At 39.9% G+C, this 14,306-nt stretch overlaps 1 protein-coding gene across 3 annotated transcripts in view; it reads left to right on the forward strand.

Annotated features, from left to right (window-relative positions):
* Window positions 1-793: 793 nt before the first annotated feature.
* The window catches only part of map2 (microtubule-associated protein 2), a 109,711-nt gene continuing 96,198 nt past the window's right edge, over window positions 794-14,306 (forward strand). The window contains exon 1 of one of the 3 annotated variants that reach the window (XM_036004668.1): window positions 794-942. The gene's annotated coding sequence lies outside the window, so the exon portion shown is untranslated. The remainder of the gene's footprint in view (window positions 943-14,306) is intronic. The other 2 variants (XM_036004669.1, XM_036004671.1) reach the window with 2 other exon arrangements.

A 14,306-nucleotide genomic window follows, 5' to 3' on the forward strand; every position in this document is an offset into this window, starting at 1 on the left:
TCAAACTGAAATGATGGATTATCCACAAATTTCTTGGAAAGACAGGCTGCAATTATTGGTTTTTAAATATTTTAGCGGTATAAACACAATGCCGTTCTCAATCTCAAATTCAGCAAATAAAATATTTTGGAGAAAAAACTATTAAGCCACGCCTGTGGTTCTTGAGGTGTTAAAAAGGCACCACCATTACCGCCAGGGGGCACATCTTACCTAAAACAAAGATCCTCTATACCGTCTCTGCCTAAAAGCATAGACCGTATGTTACAGCTTAACCTTAGCAAATTTGAGACAGACAAAGTATTAACAGTATCAACACGATAATACAGCCATGGTTAAAAATGATACTGACTTTTTTTTAAAAGCAATCCGCAAAAATGTGTACAAAAAATCGTCCTCGAGGGAGGAGCTAGTTTAGCTAACGTTAGCTAAGTTATGTGTGTAACGTTATGCTAAAGTTAATACCCCAAGTTAGCAACATATCCTATACGTTTTACGATCAAAATTAAACGGTTATGAAGCACGTGGTATCCATTATAACATAATGGTTTACTTTTAATGAACAGCAGCAAGCTACACAGAACCTGCCAGCACATTTCATCATTAGGCTATGTATGTTTCACTAATTTTGCAGAAAGATTGATCGAGATTCGAGCTACAGCTGATAACGTTAACGTAAAATAGCTGGCTCTGCTGCCGAGGTAAGCAATACGAGTGTTACATTTACATTACCATTGCATTTAATTCTCTCCAAGTTTAAATTAATGTACACAGTTTTATTAATGTCTGTCTAATTTCCAAAAAACGAGTGGAGCACAACACCGTAATTAGAACACAGTAATAATCTACCGGCGTGACTAGTACCGTCATTACGGTAAATGTAGGCTGCAGAGCCTCTGTGTCCGACAGACCCGGAGTTGCACCGACAGACGCTGCGCCGAACAGGTAGGAATTAGACTTCTTTATTTCTATAACAGCTTGAGAAAACAAGATAATATGTATGAATGGCAATTAGACAAAATATTGTGATAACTGCAGTCAGAGGGAGTATTTACACCCGACAGTGAATGACCGTTTCTGCAAGTATTGAAGCTGAAATGATGTGCCCCTCTCTGTGTGGATGCAGAAAGAAAGCAGGCATGGTTCGTCTACTGGAGAACTGGGTCTAGGGCTCTGTTCTATCTCATCTTTGATTTTAGCCCGGTTTAGCTGAGTAGTGTTGCGGAATTGCAGTAAGTCTGATAGGAAATCACATCTGAGCAACAGATCTATAGGAGCTACATCTCTGACACAATTGACTTATTGATTGCCTTTGCTAGTATTGGTCCAATTAAGCACTAGAATGCTTGTTTTGTTCACGGGTTGAAAGGATGATGACTGCATTGTTCTACATAAAGGCTCTACCTATTGCGGTCACTGCGGGAACTTGCCTGGCTGCGGTGGTAGTGCACAGCTACCAGACTGTAGTAACGCCTGTAACACATAATAGAAAGCTATAACGTTGAGTCACAGTGAAAAAATCCATTGAGAATATGTGCCCCCATAGATGTTATCGTGATTTATAGTCTGAGCAACGCTGCCTAATGAGAGAGAAAGAGAAAAAGGGGTGCAAGTACAGGTGCTGACTCATTTTGGCTGGCCCTTCGATTGATCACACAATTTAAAGCCCAATATGTACACGTTTGTTATCGTCATACTTTCCGTTGTATTTAATGTAGAATAATTAAATTTTTAGCTGCTGCGTGGTTGTTGTTGAGGTGATTTGATTCCATTTGAAATCAAGTGTGAAAGCTGGTTACATAAAGACCTGATCTCTTCATTGAACCCCTGCTTCATCATAAACCTAACAGCAAATGCAGATAAGCATTTGGGCTGGGCTACACCTCAGATATATATTTACCTTATACTGAATGCATATTAAATAGTGATCTTAAACATGATAGGTCGTTTTCAGTACATGGCTTCAGTTCAATCTCATTTACAATAGGGGCTGGCTATTGATTTCCCTTTGTCATGTCCACTTGCCAACAGTGTGTGCAGATACATTTAAATGCCTGATGCATTCAGGATGAGGCTGGGGTGCATGGAATCATAAACTGTCAGGGAAGTAGCTCGGAGCTCCTCCTCGCAAGGGGAGTGGGCTCATTTTCCTGGAAGACCAGGCTGGTTGCTATCGGTATAGTCTGTCATTCCACCTAGGTCTGCTTTTTGCCTGCTGTAAGTGTTACGCACAGGAGAAGATTCAGCTATACTGACGTGATTCTTTGGCTCTTACATGCTTATAGCCTCACTGTAAGGAAGGACAGAGGAGGAGAGAGGACATTTGGGAGATTCGTCAAAGTTAGCACCAATTTCTGACCTGTGTCTCTGTTGACACATGGAAATAGGGCGGGTTTGGAAAAAATATCTAATTGGGATTATTTTGACTGAAATTGCAATTGCGATGTGATACAAGATATTGGAGGTATGGATTCTTTTTTTCATCATTATTCTCATTTTCATTGAAAAGTATATTAAAATGATAGTGTAATGATAGTTTGTTTTTTAAGTTAGATTTTTTTCTTTTAAGTCTGTAGAATAAGAGTTGTAGGCAGGGACTTCTCTGCAGCATCACAATACTTAATTCAAAATGGTATTTTGACACATATTTTGCTTTTAACAAATATTGCTCCTCCTGCGATTTGGATATTGCATTAGTCCATATTGCAATTTCGATAAAATTCCAATTAATTGTTCAGCCCTTGATGGAAATGTATCTTCTGCTTTGAATTCTGACATGTTTTTTTGTGATCTACATAGACATAGGCCTACATATCATAGCCTTTGTTTTTTACAACCATGTTTCATTTAAAAAAAGCAATCTGTAGATTATTATTTGCAACCTCTAAGGTGCATTTGGCATCTTGTGTTTGCAACTCTATGATTGTGTTTGCATTTGTTTATGTAGACTAAAAAGACTACCTTTAGTGCTGAATACTTGAAATAGATGTTGTGAAACTTGGTGTGAGTGACAAGGTAGACAGGCTGAGTTTTCAGATTGTGATTGTGTTTTGGTAAGTGCTTAGAGGGGAAGTGGACCCCTGGGATGGGAGGTGCTGGCCAGTCTTTACAAAGACGTGCCTGTTCTCTATACATTAAAGTGCCAGAGTCATTCTGAAACTCCTTGTGACAGCGCATAGTAAATTATAAGCTGATTTACAAAACTAATTTGATAGTAGGTGATTATTTATTAAGTATTCATCAGGTGCAGAGACATCAGCTGAAAGTGCATATGTCAGGGTGGTGTATACCTGAGCTAATGAATCACTGCCTGTGTTGTGTGCGGTCGATGCAGTAGGAGGTTTGATTGAAAGACTCTCAGTCAGATATCAGAATGAGGAATCAGAAGATGTAACAGAGCGCTGAGTGATTTTCTTATGAGGGACTTTCATGGTCTTTTACTGTTTGTAGCAATGACTCCTACTGTTTGTAGCAATGCCAAATGAACTCAACTTGTACAATAGTGGTGTGGATGGATGCAGATTCATAGCGTGAGTTTTTTGTAAATACATTAAGAACGAGGCGAGTGTCTAGCATTAGCCTGGGGTTTAAGTTCAATTAGGTGTGCTCTATGCTTGAAAATAAAGCCCATTTGTCCTGGAAGTATGAATTTAAACCTACACATAGAACACATTAAAAATATCATCAGGTAGCCAAAAAAAATCACAATCACAATTTATTCACAACAAGCCTAAAGTTAAACGATGGATTGAAAGACTGGATTTAAAAACATCAATAGTAGGGAAGTCCTAATAGTGACAGTTTTACTCAGTGGTTCTCAACCTGGGGGTCGGTAGATGGTTGGGGAGAAAAAAAATGAAATAACATATTCTATAGTGGGCAATGACTTTTACATTACTGTGCGAGTTTGGTACATTTTGTGTGTTATATTCAGAGCTTCATTTGTAAATCAGGAGGTCCTGGAACACAGAAAGGGGTCTGAAGCCGGGTCAGGGGGAGAGAAGAAGTCAAAAGCGCATCAAAAATCCACAGAGCCTGGAGCACATTGGACAAGGCTAGGTGCTAGCTGCTAAAACTAAACTGTCATCAAAGGAAAGCATTATTTGTTTACATGTATTAATCAGAGCATTTTCAAAAATCACTCAAAATCAGCAGGGGGAGGCGTGCAGAAACAGCTGTTTACACTGGTTTGTAGGGCTGTGTATTGGCAAGAATCTGGCAATATGATACGTATTTCAATACTGTGCGTAAGGCGATATATTGGGATTTTTTTAAAGTATAATTTTAGAAAAACTAATATTTAAAAAAAGACATGATGTGCATGCAAGTCAAAGAAGTTTACTTTAGGTAAACAATTCAGTACACAGAAAATCAAACTGCCAGTTTGGGATTGTGGTTCACAGGTTCTTAGTGAGCACATTTGTATATGCTAAAGTAGTACATTGTTAGTGTACATTATTAGAAGCTAACAAGTACATTGTTAGCTTCTAGCAAAAAGTCAGGCACTTCTAGGCATTGTTAGGCGAGGACACTAGTGGTGCGTCTCAGCACAGCCATCTAGCGGTAGGGGGTTTAAACACAACATAAACGTGAACCACTGTCTTACATGACTATTTTTGCACATAAAAAAAAAAAAAAAAAAAAAAAAATAGATATTGTGTTTTTGAAAATCAATATAGTATTGCTAAATAAAATACTGGTTTGCAGCTCTGTTTCTCGTTGTTGACGGGGGTGGGGGGGTCTTGAACACCAACCTCATTATTCTAGGGGGTCGCGACTCGAAAAGGTTAAGAACCACTGGTTTAACTATTCTGGTGTCTCAATACAAAAAAATCTCCATTGGGTTTTAGCTGGCAAAAGGGACGGGACCTGAAAGTAGGTATTCATGTCTACTTTCAGCTAATGTGCTCACGTAAGCTATAGGATTTATAGTTATTGAATTATCTGCCTCAGAGCGACAAGACAGTCGGTAAATTTCTCATTGACCATAATGTTATTTATCCTCATTCTCTCTTGAGCCAAAACGCAAACGAAGAGTATTTTGAAACTGCGATTTCAGAGTCATTTTAAAGTCAAATTATATACCAATATGTTCGCAAAGGCCTTGTGACGCTCACAATGACGTCATTTCACTGCTGCCCCCTATCGTTTCAGCTGTCTGGGCCTCTTTTCACAGGTCGCTCTCAGTGTCCGTAAATGGGAGCAGTCTAACAGCAGGTGATACGGTCGTTAGCTGATTACAGAGATCAAAGGATCTCCGCTGTGTTTGCAAACGTGGTCACTGATTAGTAAGCATGACGCAGCATTTTTGCCAGACATTCAAATTGCAACTACAGACAGTAATATGAACATTAACAGAACATCACTCACACACACACACACACACACACACACACACACACACACACACACACACACACACACACACACACACACACACACAATCAAAGTTATTATAGATCAACTCTTCGGGCTTTAGACCTCATCTGATGTTTTATCATTATTCCAACAAAGACACTTTAAGGAAACCTTGACTTCTTTTGACTACACTCAAGCTCATTTAATTCCTTGCTGTAAAACTCCCATCTGAATTTATTTAATTACTTAGTACATATTGGAATTCTTCTTACATATTTAAAGGGTAATTACTTTTTTTCAACCTGAACCCCATTTCCCCATGCATTTGCGTCTAATAGACTGATGTGACCAAAAATCTTTGAATTTGGTCCAGTATTGAGCGAAATCTCAATGATGGGCCGGCGCGAACCAAGTTTCAATATAACCTAATAACCTATAAGCCCAAAGAATATGTTTTCAGGAGTGGGACCTGTTGCTGCCAGATATCTGTGGTCTGGATGTGTCCAGTGATATACCTCGGACACAACCCTACAACCTTGTGTTACCACGTCAGAGGATTTCCCCCTCTAATCAACAGGGCTGTGAGACATGAGCAAATACGAACCATTGTTTTTATTGAAAATCTTTTAGATAACACAAAACCATGGATGTATTAGCCTATAGCCTAATGACCGCACGAAACACTGAGCAGCTGCAGCCCCTCTCTCTCCCCTCGTACGCTCTTCATCCGTATACTTCATACATAGCCTACTCTGGCTCAAATGAATACGGGCGGCCATCCGATTATAACGACCTCATCCACATTGTTGAAATCTTTTAAATATTGAGCCATGGCACTGACAAACCTTTAGATAACAGGAGCCTATGATTTCTGTAGCCTACTTCGAAACAACAGACATCCTGAACGCTATTATCACGAGTCGCGGTCCACTCTCCACACCGCTGTCTTCGGACAAAAAGTCACGTCCTGAGATCAATAATGTTGCCACACACACACACACACACACACACACACACACACACACACACACACACACACACACACACACACACACACACACTAGGGGTGGAACGGTACACTGAAGTCACGGTTCGTTTCATACCTCGGTTCAGACATCACGGTTTGGTTCGGTACAATGGAGGGAAAAGCATAACAAAAATGCAGAAGGCAATTGTTTTTATTGTGCATGTCTCAGGCTGTACCACCTAGTGTCATCCAGTCTCTCCCCTGAGCTAACTGCAACAGCCTGAAGGGTATAAAGTAAGATAAGTAAACAGTAAACAATAAGTAGGCTACCCCACATCATCTCCAGACTCCATCTGGATCTTGTAAACAAAATAAGACAATCAGCTAGTAGTGTGATATGGGAGACAAGCGCTGCTCTCATATGTGAATGCACAGAGCAGGGGTGTTAAAAGAGCAGCTTCGGTTACACAGAGCAGTTGGCGAATTGTGGCGTTAGCTTCACACGCTAACAGCGGAGCTAGCAGCAAACAGCAAAGCTAACGGCGGAGCTAACAGCTAACGGCGGAGCTAAAAGCGGAGCTAACAGCGGAGCAAACGGCAAACAGCGAAGCTAACGGCGGAGCTAAAAGCGGAGCTAACAGCGGAGCAAACAGCGAAGCAAATGGGCCTGGAAGCCATTTGTGGTCGAGCCAAGAAGGGATACAGCTACAGTACATCCGTGTTTGGTTGTATATGGAAGGAACTAGTTTGCTTCGTGTGAACCAGAGTGATAGAGAAAGACATGGCTCTGGTCTGGACTCACTGGACCGACTTGACATGTAGGCGGAGCTTGGGAGCTTCAGAGCTAAGGCGGGGCTACAGATTAGGTGTCCCTAAGAAACGCGTATGTAACAGTAGTTCCACATTACATTAATTAATTTGCACGCGAGTTTTATTTATTTTTATACCGTGTATTCTCCGTGTAAATTCATGTACCGAACTGAGACGCCCGTACCGTTTCGGTTCAATACGAATACATGTAACGTTCCACCCCTAACACACACACACAGTGTCATTTGTGATTTCATCCATATATATATATATATATATATATATATAGCCTCCTTCTTTTCAGGCAATATATTCATCTCTCAGCTCTTTAGGGTCATGCTTGTTTGTTCTATGCAATGGATATACACTCACCTTGAAGATTATTAGGAACACCCTACTAATAGCGTGTTTGACCCCCTTTCGCCTTCAGAACTGCCTTAATTCTTCGTGGTGCTGGAAGCATTCTCTAGAAATGTTGGCCCATAATGATAGGATAGCATCTTGCAGTTGATGGAGACTTGTGGGATGCACATCAAGGGCACGAAGCTCCCGTTCCACTACATCCCAAAGATGTTCTATTGGGTTGATATCTGGTGACTGTGGGGGCCATTTTAGTACGGTGAACTCATTGTCATGTTCAAGAAACCAATTTGAAATGATTTGAGCTTTGTGACATCGTGCATTATCCTGCTGGAAGTAGCCATCAGAGGATGGGTACATGGTGGTCATAAAGGGATGGACCTGGTCAGAAACAATGCTCAGGTAGGCTGTGGCATTTAAACGATGCCCAATTGGTACTAAGGGGCCTAAAGTGTGCCAAGAAAACATCCCCCACACCATTACACCACCACCACCAGCCTGCCCAGTGGTAACAAGGCATGATGGATCCATGTTCTCATTCTGTTTACGCCAAATTCTGACTCTACCATCTGAATGTCTCAACAGAAATCGAGACTCATCAGACCAGGCAACATTTTTCCAGTCTTGAAAGGTCCAATTTTGGTGAGCTTGTGCAAATTGTAGCCTCATGTTCCTATTTTTAGTGGAGATGAGTGGTACCCGGTGGGGTCTTCTGCTGGTGTAGCCCATCCGCCTCAAGGTTGTGCGTGTTGTGGCTTCACAAGTGCTTTGCTGCATACCTCGGTTGTAACGAGTGGTTATTTGAGTCAAAGTTGATCTTCTATCAGCTGGAATTAGTCGGCCCATTCTCCTCTGACCTCTAGCATCAACAAGGCGTTTTCGCCCACAGGACTGCCACATACTGGATGTTTTTCCTTTTTCAGACCATTCTTTGTAAACCCTAGAAATGGTTGTGCATGAAAATCCCAGTAACTGAGCAGATTGGAAAATACTCAAACCAGCCCGTCTGGCACCAACAACCATGCCACGCTCAAAGTTGCTTAGATCACCTTTCTTTCCCATTCTGACATTCTGAGTTCAGGAGATTGTCTAGACCTGGACAACACCCCTAAATGCATTGAAGCAGCTTCCAAGTGATTGGTTGATTAGATAATTGCATTAACAAAAAATTGAACAGGTGTTCCTAATAATCTTCAAGGTGAGTGTATCTCGTAATAATACGAAGTATTTATACTTTCAGCCTTTTTAGTCAATTTATTTGAACTTCCACTTTTTTATGACAGTTGAGCTTCCAGCTTTTCTAGCAATGTATTTCAGCTCTTCGCTTATTAAGGTAATGCAGTTCAGCTTCCAACTGACAATTTTACATTTCAACTTCCAAGTTTTTCAGCAGTGCAGTGCAATGCATTTGAGATTTTTCAAACAATTTGTTTCATATTTCTGCATTTTCATCAATGTTTCTCACAGCATTTGTAATTATTCCATACTTATTCATAATTTCAATTAGAACATAAATTCAGACCTCACAATGTTCTACATCATTTGGCATTATTTAACTTTTAAAGCCAACAATTCAGTTTAGCCTCAGCTTTTCAAAAAACCTTTAAATATTCCACATATTTTATACATTACTGGTGTTATTCAACATTTTAATGAAATTCATGTTAAATAAAACCATTCATACTTTTCCAACTATTCTCACTACTTCAGCTTCTTCTTACGGATTTAAACTATTAATCCAGTTTAGCTTTAGCAATTTAGCTATTCAGCATTTGCACGCATTTTCTGCAGGAAATGCATTTTCTAGTATTACTATTATTGTTGCTTTGGCATTAATTAGTAGAGGTGTGAATCTTCACTGATCACCCGATTCCATTACGATTATCATGTCTTCGATTCAATATCTCGATGCATCACGATGCATCACGATGCGTCAAATACATTTTTCTATTAAAGCCATATAGGATATTTAATTCATAGCTTTTCAAGCTTCAAAAACAAAACATTCTGCAGTGCTCTAATACTAAATAAATTGGATACATAAAACTACAGCACTGAGCACATGGCACTTCCTGAATGTGCAAAACATAACAGAATATGTAAACAGAAAGGTTGTTAGGCTTACATTAAATTGTAAACAGAAATAATCGATTATGGCCCGGCCGATTATCGATGCAGCATCGTCCATGTCCACGATTCGATGCATTGATTATTTGATTAATTTCAACACCTCTATTAATTAGAGAGGATGACATTTTACCCACAAACTGCATTGCTGGGATATAGGAAACAAAAACATAAAAAAGAGACAATAAAGACAAAGAGAAGGTGTGTTCACTTGCAATGTTAGTAACAATTGTCCACTGCACTGAAGCTCAATGTTATGTTCAACTCTGTTTTCAGCTCCTGTAAGATAAGATAAGATAATTTGGATAATTAGGTTAACCTGGGGATTTGTTGTCTGACCGCATGTGTTGCTTGTCCTAATTGACTCAATGACTGTTGTACAGTAATGCTGTGTCTTGCCGTGCCATTGCATTTCTATCTCAGCAATAACATTTACAGTATGTTTAAGATGTTGGTACCCTAGAAATCCAGAGTTCTCGCAAGATCACAATTTGAATTTGCTCAGCGAGTCACTCTGGCATTGAGTAATGATGCTTATTAACTATTAGGGGTGGGAATCTCTTGGCACCTCATGATTCGATTCAGATTCAGAGGCCAACGATTCGATCTAAACTGATTATCTATGCATCTTGATGCAACAATTTTTACAATTTTTTTATGTACATTTCCATGCGTGATTTAAAAAAATATACAGTATCTCACAAATGTGAGTACACCCCTCACATTTTAGTAAATATTTCATTATATCTTTTAATGGGACAACACTGAAGAAAGACACTTTGCTACAATGTAAAGTATTAAGTGTACAGCTTGTATAACAGTGTAAATGTGCTGTCCCCTCAAAATAACTCAACACACAGCCATTAATGTCTAAACCGCTGGCAACAAAAGTGAGTACACCCCTATGTTAAATTCCCATAGAGGCAGGCAGATTTTTATTTTTAAAGGCCAGTTATTTCATGGATCCAGGATACTCTGCATCCTGATAAAGTTCCCTTGGCCTTTGGAATTAAAAAACAAAAAAACAACAAAAAAAAAAACAATATATATTGATTATTAACTTATCACGATCAATAATCGAATCGTTGTAGAGAGAATCGCGATGCGTAAGAATCGATTATTTTTCCCACCCCTATTAACTATGCCCTTGTAGCCGAGCTGCACCAATCACATCAGTGTATCTGATATAGACGGGCCAGAGGCGAGCTAAACAGATGAAGACAGTTTAATCTACCAGTTAGCGCCGCTGGTAGCTAAGCGTATGGGGCTCTGGATACGTCACCCCGTGTATTGTTGTGATTGGTCGTAGTGTTATCCAATTGCGTGCAGTGAGATTTTCAAATGCATGCTTGGTGCCGCCCCTCGAGTTGGGCCATTTTCATTACTCAATGCCAGACCCTTAATCTTTCGGATTTGAGTCTGGATTTCCAGGCTAAGATGTTGGTAGGATTGAATGGGCAACACTGTTAAATATGACTTCTACTAGGCCTGCAGCCATCGATTATTTTAGTCAAGTATTCTACCGACTATTGCAGCAATTAATCAAGTAAACGGATAAGAAATACTTTTTTTTTTTTTTTTATTAAGGAGCAATAGTAAATATAAGAGAAAATAAGGTCTTTTAAAATTAACATCAAACCCAATCAGCTAACTTTGTGTCACAGCAGTGTGTGAGCTAATCCGTTGGTGGGGCCTTTTGCCGCCAGATAAGCGGGGAGGTCTCATCTCAACTAGCGATCATATTTATTTACGTCAAATGCTAATGTTAACGTTACCTTGTGTCGGAGACGCTCCGTGGACTGTGAGCGCAACATTAGACTGGAAGCTTTCTGCTGAGATGCTGAAGCCTTGACATTGTGCTAATGTGGTAGGCTAGTTTGGTTTTACAATAAAAACACTATAAATCATTTTTGTTTTGTTTCAGCTTGAACATGATCCCAAACTTTCTGTCGTTTTCTCTGGCCTGTGTCTTTTCTTCGCCCCTAACTATTTTCTCTCTCATCCTCGATTTTGCAATCCCTACCCTCTTCTCCACGTCACCTGTACACAGCCCGTAAGTGCGTTGTGTGACAGTAATCATCATCCTTGTGAACACAGTGGGCTGTAAATAGTCTAGTTTTATGTGGTTACCGTTATATGGGTTGTGTGTGTGTGTGTGTGTGTGTGTGTGTGTGTGTGTGTGTGTGACAGACAATTACTTGAGTTACTCAAGGAATCGTCTACTCCATTTTATGGATAGGTAGGAAACATTTACCGGATGGATTACTTTCATTGTCTTCAGTACAGTCAGCTGTCAGAGTGAGCAGTCCAGGCAGAGGTGCCAGCAGGGGTAGTTAGCACGGCAGCAGGCCAGTTCACACTTGTGTGGTGCCATGTAGTGTAGGTCAGCTTTACATAAGCTTTGTGTTTCCATGAGACAACCTAATCCAGATTCCTACAAACACAAAGACACTTACTTAGCCGGACACACACACACACACACACACACACACACACACACACACACACACACACACACACACACACGCACACACATACACAAATACACAAACAAGCAGTCCTCGCTTGTCACATTGAAGGATTGATGTGATGCTCTGTGTGTGTGCGTGTGTGTTTGTGTATGACAGACAATGTGGGAAAGTCTCTTTTTTATGCAAAAAGAGACACTTGATTGGAGCTTTGGCAGCAGCACCAACACACACTGAACCCGGCATGTCTGCCAGCTAGCTGCCAATCTCTCCCCCTCTCTCTCTGCTCAAGTGAAGTCCTCCAGGTTTTTGGAAGATTAAATTACCCCGTTGGGCAACCTGCTTTTGAAGTAGTGAGAAGATGCTCCTATGCTAACACGTAGGTGTCAACTGGTGCTCCAACTAAGTAGTATTTTCATTAATGATTCATCTGCTGAATGTTGTCTTTTAGTAATTTATTAATCATTTGGTCAGTCACAATTTCCTAAACCCCAAGGTGACAAATTAATATATTTAAGTCAAGCAATTTCAGACAAGCCATGCTCGAAACTAAAGTGTGACAACCCCAGAGGGACAATCCTCATCTCCATACAGGAGTTGAGTGTTTATTTTGAAATTGGGTGAGAGAGGTGGAAAGTAGCAGATTCTCAGTACAGAAATAACTCACTAATGGCTATCAAATGTGACTCTTTCATTCATTTGAGTTCTTTTTTTTCATTTGAGGAGTTCTATTTTTAAAGACACGTGTAAATGATGTAACAGAAAAGAAAGTTTTGTATTGAACACGCTTTGTTGACAGTAGTAAATGTCACTTTGAGTACCATTTTGATATTTTCCTGCAAAAGACAACTGCCAGTGTTTCCCATTCATTAACTAGACTGTGGCGCCCCGCCATAGTCTAATTTGTCCCCCCACAGTTTTACAACAAACCGAAAATATTATGACGCTTCTCATATTAACGTAAAAGATCTCTCGTTGTGTTTTTTGCCATTGCTTCAGCAAAGTATCTCTCAGTCAGTAATGCCACCCTGAATAAGCACCAAAGAAGAAGAAGCCCCCACCCCCACCCATAAATGTATTAGTATTTTAGTATATTAGTATTAACCCCGCTGTACGCGACGCGAGCACGCTCACACACACAGACAGGCTGCAAAGTTCACGGCTGCATCCGAGACAAGATTATACCATGTCCGAAACTCATTGGCAACATCGTTTGTGGTAAGTAACGTTAACTATCGTCACAGTATCCGCTGCAGTTATCCACTAGTCAAGACACAATTATCAATATGCAAACAGATAGCGTTACTGCAGTAGTTATTATTGATAATTAATGTTAATCTAATGTTAGCTGACGTGTTAGCTGACGTGTTAGCTAACGGCGTTAGCTGTTAGTTGCCTCTCCCCGCTTGTGTTGACTGACATTTCTGGTTGCATGTTGTGAAAAACAATGTATGCGTTAACGTATGTAACGTTAATGTTATATTCAGCGTATACGTTAGCTACGTTAGCTAATTATCTAACCTTAAAGGCAAGAAATGCGGATTTTCAACCGGTGTTTTTTTCAACCCAATGTGCGTTATTAGATGAATGGTGTTTGGCTTCCCTCCATTGCACATGACAAACTAGGCTACATAATCTTCTTAACGAAAATAAGAGTACAAACAGTGTGCTCCAAATGCACCTTTTATTATTTTTTATTCATTTAGCTAACTGTATTTACCTTTTATTTTGAGGTCAAACAGGCTGCAGCTGGCTGCCTGCCCGAGGGTCTCCATCACTCATTTAACTACAAGAAGGCATCAGAACTGTTCTTCTCAAAGCCCAGGAACATTTAATGTCCAAATTCAAGGTGCAACTTTTGTCAATGGGGAGGTAGGGAGAGTTAGAATAGAATATATCTTTGTATATAACTTGTCTGTTCAACTTCAGACAGTGAGCAAGATTACCTTTTATCTTTTGTCCTGCAAGTAAAGTATATTTGTAATTTATTTTCACCATATGACCAGGTATCATCCAGTAGAAACCCTTTTCATTAAATAACGTTTAATGTAATAATTGTTAACTGTAAAAATTATGTCTAATGGATGCTTTTGACTTAAGCTGCAAAGCAAGCTTTCCTTTGCTGTCTCAGAGAACGGTCTGAATGAGTGCTTAATGTCCATGTTTGATAAAATAAATATTAAATGTATAGACTGGATGCCTGCTCTATATGTAATAAG

The sequence above is a fragment of the Sander lucioperca genome, chromosome 8 (genome assembly GCF_008315115.2).
Source record: "Sander lucioperca isolate FBNREF2018 chromosome 8, SLUC_FBN_1.2, whole genome shotgun sequence".
NCBI classification, from domain to species: domain Eukaryota; kingdom Metazoa; phylum Chordata; class Actinopteri; order Perciformes; family Percidae; genus Sander; species Sander lucioperca.